This window comes from Lissotriton vulgaris, chromosome 4_1 (assembly GCF_964263255.1).
Source record: "Lissotriton vulgaris chromosome 4_1, aLisVul1.2, whole genome shotgun sequence".
Lineage (NCBI taxonomy): Eukaryota > Metazoa > Chordata > Amphibia > Caudata > Salamandridae > Lissotriton > Lissotriton vulgaris.
Genome location: NC_141691.1, coordinates 43,669,603 through 43,681,920, shown reverse-complemented (window position 1 = coordinate 43,681,920; position 12,318 = coordinate 43,669,603).

The window sequence follows — 12,318 nt, the reverse complement described above, 5'->3', positions numbered from 1 at the left end:
GATGGTGCAGTGAGAAAGGGACTCATGTCTGAGTATACCCTGCCACACCTATAGTAGCCAAAACGATTCAGAAAAGGGGGTGGTGATGAACCCGTCCTGGTTTTTCCCTGTGAGATAGCCCCTACAGGGCATCCCCAAGGTGAAAGCCAGGCATCCCGCCGCGGGGGGGCCATTGTGGAGATTAAGCAAGCTTAATGCCCAGAGTTACAGAGTGTGAACCCATGATTAGGTCAGGCACCGAAGCGAGAATTATCGAGTCCATGGACATTTGAGCTCAACACCCTGCCACGTCGGGAATCGAACCCTGGTCCCGGGTCTGACCTCTGCTTCAGGGCCTGCCTGCTCTAACCAGTGAGCCACATGGGGGCAATTTGATTTTTTTTAGGGTTGTACACCATGTACTTGGTTTTGGAAACATTGATCTCCAAGTCCCTCGTCCTGCAGAAACCACAAAAAGCCTCCAATGTTCGCTGGATACCCCCAAAAGATTTTGATAGTAGGAGGGTATCATCGGCGAACATTAGTGCCGGTATCTTCCGTCCTGCCAGGCAGGGGGAGTCCAAGTCCCTAGTCCCTGCCAGATGTGCAATCAGCCCATTCAGATATAGGGAAAATAGCGTGGGGGCTAGAACGCACCCCTGTCTTACGCCTTTGTCAACAGGAAACGGGGCCGTCAGCTCCCCACCTTTTCCAAACCTGACCCTGGCGTAATTACCTTCATGCATCCATCTAAAGAGGTCGCACAAGTAGGTCGGGGCACCTAGCTCCAAAAGCAGGGCCCAAAGCTTGTCCCTGTTGACTAGATTGAATACGGACCTAAGGTCCACAAAAATCAAAAACATTATTATTATATACAATCATCACTTCAAAAGTGCATAACCTGGTTCTCCTTTACAAGGATAGTAATAGTAACCATGGTTGAATTCTGTGGATTCACAATGGATTTTCTTTAAAAAAATTGCAAACAAAATTAGACATTCTCAGGAGTGCTCCCAGACCCCGGAACTCAGTCGGCAAAATGTAGAACACCCCCAAGTAGCCCCCTAAAAACATGCGATACTGCTACCAGGTTGAACCCTAACTTCAAATCGTGCCAAAAAGCACTCTGCAACTAGGCCCAAACCCCCCCTTTTCCACCATGGATTTTCTTCAAAACACTTGCATTCAATATTAGACATTCCCAGGAGTGCTCCCAGGCCCCTGAACACAGTTGAAAACATGTAGAACCCCCCCAATTAGCCCCCTAAAATCATGTGATAGTGCTACAGGCCTAAGTCCAAAATGTGCCAAAACGCACTCTGCAAGTAGGCCCAAACCCCCCTTTTCCACCATGGATTTTCTTCAAAACACTTGCAATCAAAATCAGACATTCCCAGGAGTGCCCCTAGACCCCGTAACCCAGGCGCAAAACTTTAGAACCCCCCAAGTAGCCCCCCAAAACAAGCAATACTGCGACGGGATGAGTCCTAGTTTAAAATCAAGCAGAAAGCGGACTTTGAAATTAGGCCCAAAAGACCCCTTTTCCAACATGGATTTTCTTCAAAAAACTTGCAATGATTATTAGACATTCCCAGGAGTGCTCCTAGACCCCTAAACACAGTCGCAAAAATCTAGAACCCCCCAAGTAGCCCTCTGCAGAAATGCAATTTTGGAAAAAAAATATGTCACCTTGGATTTTCTTCAAACCACTTGCAATCACAATAACACATTCCAAGGAGTGATCCCAGACCATTGAACCAAGTCGCAAAAATGTAGAACACCCCCAAGTAACCCCCAGAAAAAAAGCGAAAGTGCTAACCCTAACTCCAAATCGTGCCAAAACTCACTCTGCAACTAGGCCCAGACCCCCCTTTTCCACCATGGATTTTCTTCAAACCACTTGCAATCAAAATTAGACTATCCCCGCAGTGCTTCCAGACCCCCAAAACCACCCCCAAAAAGCTAGAACCCTCCAAACAGCCCCCCAACAACAAGCAAATGAGCAAAAACAAAAAACTTTTTCACCATGGATTTTATCCAAAACATTTGCATCCGATATTAGACCTTCCCAGCAATGCCCCCATACCCCTCAACCCTCCCGCAAAAAAGTAGAACACCCCCAAACAGGCCAAAAGCAAAAATGGAAAATGTGACACACAGAAAGTTTGCGGCCTACCAGTCAAAATCACTCCAAACGCACTCTGCAGCTAGGCCCTAACTCCCCTTTCCCACCATGAATTTTCTTCAAACAACTTGCAATCAAAATTAGACTATCCCAGCAGTGCTCCCAGACCCCCAAACCCACCCCCAAAAACCTAGAACCCCCCCAAACAGCCCCCCAAAAACAAGCAAGTGAGCAAAAACGGAAACACTTTTTCACCAAGGATTTTATCCAAAACACTTGCATCCGATATTAGACCTCAGACTACTCAACCCTCCTGCAAAAAAGTAGAACACCCCCAAACAGGCCAAAAGCAAAAATGGAAAATGTGACACTTAGAAAATGTGCGGCCTTCAAGTCAAAATCACTCCAAACACACTCTGCAGCTAGGCCCTAACTCCCCTTTCCCACCATAGATTTTCTTCAAACCACTTGCAATCAAAATTAGACTATCCCCGCAGTGCTCCCAGACCCCGAAACCCACCCCCAAAAACCTAGAACCCCCCCAAACAGCCCCCCAAAAACATGAAATACTGCTAGGCCTCAGTTTAAATTGTGCCAAATCCCTGTCTGCAACTAGGCCCAAACCCCCCTTTTCCACCATGGATTTTCGTCAAACCACTTGCAATCAAAATTAGACCTTCCCAGCAGTACTCCAAGACATCCCCGACTCACCCCCACAAATCTAGAACACCCCTAAACAGCCCCTCAAAAACATGCAATACTGGAAAATTCAAAACATGGCAAATTGCGCTGTTCACAAAAAAATTGCTGTTTTCATCACTTTCACTACTTCGATCCTCTTGAAACTTACCTGGACACTTGTTCCAGCAATTTCCAAGAATCTCAGCAAGGCAGAACAAAATCGAACCACTGCGCTCTTTGAAGAAGAAGAAGAAGAAGAAGAAGAAGAAGAAGAAGAAGAAGAAGGTCTATGGATAGTTTTCACTTAGTTTTCACCCAAACACACGCGCCCACAAAACACCAAAAAGGCCAACATTTTGCCAATTCTGGACTAAAGAACGCCAAACCCCCCTAAAACCTTGCCAACATCATTATGAACGAGCCTGCATTGGGCCCTGAGCCCTAGACTCAGCGGGAACCCTACAAACTTAAACCCAAAAACACTAGTAAATCGCACTGAACCCTAAACCCTAGATATGCTTTGTCTGTCTGTGTCAAAGAGCCTAGGTATGCTACATCAGGATGCTTCACTCAGTGGTGCCTGCCTTGACCGTCTGCATGGCCCTGCCACAAGCATGGGCCAAAAATCTGTTCCGTTCAAGAATTTGTGATTTTTCTGTAATTTTGCGAGATTCGCGAAAAAACGAAAAACAGCAAATTTCTCAAACATAACGGATGCTTGGCCGAAGCTTGAGGCAGTGCCATGCAGACGGTCAAGGCAGGCACCACCGAGTGAAGCAACCTGATGTAGCATACCTAGGTTCTTTGTCAGACAGACACAGCATATCTAATTGTATGCACCAAGCCACATAGCCCTAATTTTAGATGAACTGCTGTCTGGAGTGGACTCTGCCTGGCTTAACAACAACAGTACACTGCCTCACCCTCAACCACTACATACCATGAATAGACAGACATGTAGTTCTGCTGTAGTAGTTGTTGTAGACTGGTTTACCTGTTTGCCACTCACAAATTGGCCATAGTTCTTCCGTAAACCGACGCTGATGATCCATCCATCCCAGTGAGTGACTGTAAAGAAAAAAGATATATTATTTAAGCAATTATCATGGTATATTGGCAAGTGAGTCCACTCCAAGGACATTTAGCATATTGTAAAATGCAACATAGTGGCCACTGAATTTTAAGTACAATTTGAATTAAACAAGGTAAAAAAACAGAGTAGTAGACATGAGTTACAATTACTGTGTAAAAGATTAAATAATAACTAAGACAAGACATATGATTCATTTCATGCACAAAAAAGAAACAACAATTGGTTTCATCAGAGCCAGACAGTCATTGCTGTCCACTGCATGCTATCTTCTCAATTATTCATTACCTGTTCTACTTTTAGTCCGCATCTTCTTCGGAAAGTGAGGGCCCACAGGGCAGCCTTTCCTGTCAATCTCAGAAGTAACTCTGTCAGCAATCAGCAAGCATGTAGTCAGTCAGTAATTTCAGTCCCACTTGAGGGGACTCCTCTGTGAAAACAAAGTTTCTTTATTCTTCGCAATCCATCCATCTGACTTGAGGAAAATGGATAGGTGGAGTCTGGAGGAGGAGGATAGAGGAGCATGATTGAGTTGTGAACTTGTGAACCTCAGGAATGCAGACTGCGGCACCTTCAAATCAATAAGGAAAATAAGATGAAGACAGTGCTGCTGATGGACTTGTTGTGAGAGTTTTGTTGTGGTAAAAGTTGCAAAACAAAGAAAGACAAACAGGAATAAAAGTGAATAAGGATGAAAAAAAAGGAAGTCATTTTCAGGCCTGGGTGTCAGGGAAGTAGAGCTCGTCCTCAAACTCTATGAATTGAGACGGGAGTAGGTCAGCTAACAGAGATGAACTTCCATCACCTAAGTCGGTGTCCTCTTCTTCCTGCGTGCATTCACCTATTTTGTAATCTGGTGGTATGAAGTGCTGATTCATCTTGATCAGTGTTAACCTCTCCACATTTTTGGGCGAGAGGCGGGTCCTTTTTGAAGTTACAATGGCACCAGCAGCACTGAAAACACGTTCAGAAGACACACTTTCGAGTGGGCAAGACCAATAATTTAGAGCCAGGTTGGTGATCAGTGGCCATAGAGGCCTTTTCCTATATCAATACAGCAATGGGTTCAGATTAACAAAGACCTCTGTTGGGTCATCTAGATAGGCCTGCACCATCGACTCAAGGTTCTCCACGGTTGCTCCACTTTGAGTACCAGCTGTGGCCTTTGCAGCACTAGAACAAGCAAACCCTTGATGAGTTAGCCAATCCGCTTCCGATAATATTATGGCTGGGCCTGGTGCAGGTGAAGATGATGATACGGTTACTGCTGGTGTCGTTAACAGCTGTGAGGGAAAGTGACTCCCTTCGTCCACAGATTCAGAAGTGGAACTTGACTCCGAATGACCTGCTGATTCAGTTGTACTTCTGCCGGCTCCTTGAATATTCTGCTGCTCTTTTTCAAACTGAGTGGCTGACACAGCTAGACAATGTTTGTACTTTGAAACATCTGCTTCATCAAAAGGAATGAATGCTTTGCTGGCCACTGCCTTTTTGTACCGTGGATACAGAATAGTGGCACAAATGTGATGCTGTTCTGTATGTATGTTTTTAAGCCTTTCATTTTCAACTAGGCGGCTTAATAACCTCTCCTCCAACTCATATGCATCTTGCTTTTCAGCATCATCTCAGGAACATTGAAGACACCGCCTTCAGTTGGTGCTCTAGCAAGACCAACAATGGGATAGCTTTGCCGAAAGAACAGTCCTCCCTGCTGACTTGACGCGTGAAGACCTCAAAAGGACGAAGCATTTCTGTCAGGCTTGCAATTAGCTTCCATTCCTCCAACTCTAGCCTCATGTCTTTCATAGTAGAACTCAGTTTATAGACATAATAATTGATTACCCTCCCCACTGGTCAGACAGACGCTCAAGTATGTAAAAGGTTGCCACTGTTAGGAATCAGGTCTAGTCCTCTTTCAGTGACCATGGACTGTTATCACATGACCTACCAGTTCGGGGATATAGGTCAGTCCTACCTTACTGTCATTGCTTGTTATTGCTATTGTATGGGTTCCTGGTTGCTGTTCCCTGGTTCCTGTGTTTGCTGGAGTTTCTCCGATTTTTCTCACAGGCTCGTGAGAATTGTTTGATTCCTTTTGGAGCTCGAGTCTTGGGCTCCTGAATTCCTTTTCATTCCCTCGTTTCCCTGTCTAGTTAGTTAGTGTCTCTTTTCCCCGTTTTTCTCCATTCCGGTGCTTTTGCAGTCCCCGTTCTTATTTGGCTGGGGAGTTCTAGGGCTCCTGTTTCCCTTCCGTCTGGTTACTTTTTCAATCCTTATTTCGGAGCAGCGAGGTGCGTAGGAGACGCGGTGTTTGTTTCAGCAACTGGTTTCGTGTTGCGCAACCCCTCATCGCACCGCTCCAAGTTGTTATGCGCGGAAATGACGTTTTAGGTCATTCCGCGATCAGGATTCGATCCCGAGTGCAGGTATAGCCGGCTGTGCTACCGCACCACTTATTGTCCTTTTCTAAGTGCCAGTTTTTCACTTGTGTCTTAAAACGGGTAGGGGTTTTTTGTTCATGCCAAACTTGAGGCATGTTTTTCCCCTAATGACAAAACGTTACGAGGGACTCCCTACTTGTATCAGTCTACTACCTGTATCTAAGAGACGTTATCTTGGTTCAGAATTGCCTGCGGACCTATATCTTCACCAAACCAAGCCTGCACCCTGAACTGGTAAGTGTAAAATGATTGTTTTAGCAGGACATGGTCACTGGTGTTGGGGTATCTGGGTAAGGTATACGAAGTGTGAAGTATATTTTCTTTGTTTGTCCAGGGGCAGAAGCGCGGAGGAGGGATTGGAACATACTTCGTTCCTGCAGTGTGTGGGCTGAGTGGAAGGAATCCAACAGCCACCTCCTGGATGAGTCCTTTGACTGGAAGTCTCCGTTCATGTTGAATGCTCCTCAGCTGCTTCCGGGCCTTAAAAGAATGGCTGAAATGTGTGCAGATTCTTCGGCAGGTGGTCAGTAACTTGCTGACTCTGTTTTCTTTTTTTAAGAAATCTTGCACCACGATGTTAATACTGTGCGCCAAACACGGCACTCTGAAATAGCCACCTTGCTACATGGCCTTAACTATATTACTGCCTTTATCCGTGGAAACATAACCAACCATTTCTTGGATGCAGCCATTCAGAGACCTTCCTATCAAACTCGTCCAAAATGTTAGGTGCAGTATGAGTTTTCTACATGGCAAATATGGCTAATGTTGCATGTTTTCGAGTAGCTTGAAAAACTGTGTCTGGGTCAACACCTGTATTTGTCTTGTCTCAAACCCCTGCAAAAGAGACCCAGTGTGCAGTGATGCACATGTAATCAAGGGCTTTGCACCTGGTCCACATGTCTGTTGTCAGGTGGATAATGTGAACAGCACTCTTCTGAATAGCTGTGCCAATCCCCTACAGCACATCTTGATGTAGTGCTGGAACAGCAACTCTGGCACAATAGGACCGGCTAGGAACTTTACATTTAGGGCAGACTGTTGCCACAAATTCTAGAAAACCCACCCCTTCCACGAAAGAAAAAGGGAGAAGGTCCAGCGCTAGCATTTTAGCCAGCTTTGCGTTATACAGACGTTCCATTGGGTGGATGCGTTCAAATCGCGCCTCCGACCATAACATGCTTCTAATGGTGGGCTAGACCGTTTTATGTGATGTTGATGCAGACTTCAAACCAGTTAGGCTTATTGATGTTCTTTTTCGCATTGGTGTCTCTCCCAGACTCTTAGTGTGCCTCATTCATGTTGCAGGGCTAGAGGGTGTGGGCGCTACCACTGCAGTGCTGCTGCCAGGGGTACTGGGTGTACCAGAAAAAATGTCAGTCGGTTCTTGACTCCAACCTGCACAATCAGTCTCTCGTCAGCATCAGATGCAATGTGAATGGATACATTTGAATCAGTTCTACTTTGGGCTTCCCGGATGTTCCTTAGGTGTGCATCCCACTGGATAGTGTGGTGTTTTTTGAGATGACCTCTCGGGCCTCCGGTACCATAGTTGGTACTAAGCTTACCTCGACTGACTAATACTTTACAAATCGAACACACGACCATGTTTTCCACATTTTCGCTAACAGTAAAGAAGTCCCAAACTGGGGACTGGAGATGTCTGCTGGTGGTGGAGGTGCTACTTTGACTTTCAATGCCAGATGAAGTGAAGGATGGGCGTGGCTGAATTTGTTTCTGTTGTTCACTTACAGCACCACTACTTGAGGTAGAGCTGGATGGAGGTCCCTGCCCGCCCTTCTGCCTACAAAATATGGAAGCTGTAGGTCGTGTTGGTGTTGTAGTTAACTGCGTTGGTGGTGGTACCAGTGCCACGCCGCCCACATCCCACTCAGCAGCTATTCTGGATAGGGTGAAAATGTCTGTCTGCTGCATTCCTGCTGGAGCTGGAGTGACGACTGTGATGACTGGGTCATTGTCAGACTGTTCATCAGCAGCAGAAGACACCATTTCTTGTTCGTCGCCATCACCTATAAGTCGAAGCCTTGCGGGAACCTTCCTTTTAGGCTTAGCTACCTTTGTCGGCTCATGGCGTGACTCACTCTCAGATGCATTGCTGGGTTCCAATCAAGATCATCAGAATGAAGGGGGCTTGAAGAAGAACTTGTAGTAGTAGTAGTAGCCCTCCTTGACCTTTTTCTTGCTGGGGATCTGGAAGACAATGGATCATCATCAGGAGGAGTTGCTTCCTTGGATGATACCTCCGCTTGAATATCAATTTCCTGATGTGCCCCTACTTCTGGAGGAACAAGCGTTGTAAGCAGTTTTGCCGCTCCATGAACCTCTAGTTTTACCTCTCCATGCACCTCTCCATGCGCCTCTACTTGCGCCTCTCCTTGAGCTTCTACTTGTGCCTCTCCATGCGCCTCTCCTTGCACCTCTCCTTGCGCCTCTCCTTGCGCCTCTCCTTGGCCATGTACTTGCGCTTGTACTAGTTGCACCTGTGGTTGTCGTTGTGGCTGTGGTTTATTTAGTGTATTTTGTATAGCGCATAGCTACCCCAACGGGGTGTCCCGGCGCTCCTGTGTGATTGTGTACTGGGTCTGAATCAGGTAGGACTAACAGAATAGGAATGATTTCAGGGCTTTTCGGAATGGTAGCTCTTCCCGGATCATTTGGATGGAAGAAGGAAGTTTGTTCCAATGGGAGGTAGTACATACTTGGAACGTTTTATCTCCGGAGCGTACTTTTTTGAATCTGGGTGTGATGAGAAGATTTTTTGAGCAGGAACGAAGGAGTCTGGCATTACTGTAGGGACGAAGGCAAGAGGAAAGGTATGCCGAGCCCTTACCCTTAACTGCCCGGTGGGCCAGAATTAGGGCCTTGAATTCTGCTCTTTTTTGGATTGGAAACCAGTGGAGTCTTCTCCGGTGAGGTGAGATATGCTCGCGAAGGGAGATGCCACAGACCAGCTGGACTGCAGCGTTCTGGACCATCTGGAGATGATGACAGAGGCCAGAGGCAAGTCCAATGTAAAGGCTGTTGGCGTAGTCTAGGTGAGACGTGATCAATGCCTGTACAATTGTTCTCCTGGTGTTACTAGGTAGGAAATTGATGAATTTTTTAACCATCCTGATTTTGGAGAAACACGCAGCAGATATCGTCTGGATTTGTTTATGGAATGAGAGGCTGGTGTCCAATCTAACCCCTAGGTTTTTTACTGATTCCTTGGGTGAGGGGGGCATGCTTAATTCATGGGGCCACCAGAGATTGGAGTCTAGTGGGGGGGACTGGTGGAAGAAGAGAACCTCGGTTTTTTCGGCATTAAGCCAGAGGAAATTGTCGTCCATCCATCGGGCGATGTTGCGGAGGCAGTTTTTTAGAGGATCAAAGGTAGACTGAGTGGGGTTGTTATAGGAAAACAGAAGCTGAATGTCATCAGCATATGAGGTAGCCTTTATACCTGATTTGGCAATGATCTCGGCCAAAGGGGAAAAGTAAACATTGAATAGGAGGGGGCTTAGTGAGGAACCCTGCGGGACTCCCCACTTAAGCGGGCGGCTGTTCAAAGTGAAGGGGGGGTGAATACCACCTGAGTCCAGTTCTTTAAAAAGGAGGCAAGCCATTCCAATGCCTTACCTTGGATACCTTTAGATCGGAGACGGTCAAGAAGGACAGGGTGGGAGACGGTGTTGAATGCTGCCGACAAGTCGAGCAGCACCAACACCGCTCTAGACCCCTCATCCAGCTTCGATCTCACAGAGTCGGCCATTTCTATTAGAGCAGACTCGGTACTGTATCCGGTTCTAAACCCATGTTGTAAATCATGAAAGGTGCCGTGGGTTTCGAGGAAGTCAGCTAGTTGCTAGTGAACTAGCTTTTCAAGCACTTTTGCAGAGGTGGGTAATAGCGAGATTGGCCTGTAGTTAGCTGGTTCATTAGGGTCAGCATTGGGTTTTTTAAGAATGGGGACCAATCTGGCGTGCTTCCAGGAATCCGGAAAAATGCCTGTCCGAAGGGAGTCGTTCCATATCCCGTTCAGGATGGGGTTCAGAAGAGGGGCCAAGTATTTATAGTGTTTGGCCGGCCAAGGGTCAATGGGTGACCCTGATCTACGTTTTAATAATTCTGCCAGAGATCATTCTGGGGTAATTTCTTCAAAGTTTGAAAAGACAGGGGCGGAATCTGAGTTGACTAAACAATAATCTCTGGGGCCTGGACAGTTGTTACATGGGAAGGAGTCATATGTAGCAGCAATTTTTTCCTCAAATTAGTCCGAGAGGCAGTTGCAGAGGGTTTGGGACACTGGGGATTGTCGTTTGAGGGCCATAGGATCAGTAAAGGATCGAACGGTGTTAAAAATTTTCCTTGAGGAGCCTTGTGCCCGGTTAATTTTCTCCTCCAGGTAGATTCTCTTGTGATCGGTTATCCTCTTCCTATAGTCTTTAAGGGCTGCTTTGTATTTAAATTTGCTGCCAGGGGAGTATGATTGTCTCCAGCGTCTCTCCAAGAGTTTACATGCAGATTTGCATTTACGCAATTCATTAGAGTACCAGGGTGCAGTGGGAGCAGCTCAAAAGGTTTTAATGGGCCTGATAGGAGCAATAATATCCATGGCAGAAGAGATTCTGTTATTAAAATCAGTTAGCCTAGAATCCAGGTCTGTGGTTTCGATGGGAGTGGCCGAAGTAAAATGAGCTGCTAGACTATCTGGGGTAATCTTACTCCAGTTACGACCTACTGTTTTGGCCGGGAGTCTGGGCCTGTCTTGGTGGTGTAGAAGGATGGAGAAAGGGATGAAGAAATGATCCGACCAGATCACTGGTGGGGGTTCACTAATGCAGATGTCTGCCAAGTTAGAGCAGATCAGGTCAAGGGTATGTCCGGCCTTATGGGTCGGGTTAGGGACCAGTTGATTTAATCCACCATCAGATAGGGTGGACAGGAAGTTAAAATTGATGGGATCATAAGCATTTTCCACATGGAGATTAAAATCCCCAAGCAGATTGAAGTTGACATAGCGGGAGCTCTCCTGAAGGACATAGTCTAAGAGAGCAGGGAGATGAGAAGGCTTGGATTTTGGAGGACGATAGACTAGTAGGCCTGAGCATGTTATTTTGGCGGCGAGTTTAATTCAGAATGGAAGTGCCTTGATGTAATCTATTTGAGCATAGGGGTAGGAGGAAATAGACCATTGTGATCAATAGATTATGGCGACACCTCCGCCTGGATTAGGACTCGGTCTGTTGGCGCACAGGATGTTATAATCAGGGGGAACGGCAAGGCATAGGGCGGGATTAGTTTCATCCCACAACCAGGTCTCAGTTAAAAAGAGGAGGTCCCACTTGTTGCCTTCCAAGGTTTGCGCTATGTCTAAAGAGTGTTTGACTAAAGAGCGGCAATTAATTAAGCCCGCTTTGATACTGATGTTGTTACTGGCAGGGGGGTGTCGGGCAGGTATATGTTGGAGGGGGCTATGCTTCACGAGGTTACATCCACTTTTTCCAAGGCTGCAGTGGGTGTAGGGAAGGGGGTGGGTGATGGGGTCGGGTGGTGAGATATACGTAAAGTTACAATGATGAGGATTGAGATTTATTAAGGATTCCCTACCGTAGGAAATAGTGGGAGTAGTGCCGAGACCAACTGCTGTGCTAGTGGTTGTTTAACACTCGTCAGCTGAGTTATACCTGACGTTGATTGGATGGTACTTTCTTGTGATGAGCCAACATCACTGGTCGATGGTGATTGAGAAAGTAAAGTGGCTGCCTCAGCAGCACTCATGGTCTTGGACCTAACTTGGCATGGTGGCAATGAGCCCAATGAAGCAGAGGTGCTGCTTCCAGCTTGGTCCCCGGCGGACACCGCTGCTGCTGCAGGCGTAGGTTTTTTCCCCCAAAAAAAGGTGTCGGTGGGCACACCAGTCTCCTTGGTAGGTGGTGCCACTTGCTTCTTCTGCTCCGTCTTACTGGCAGTGACACTGGCAACATTTTTCGTTGAGGCGC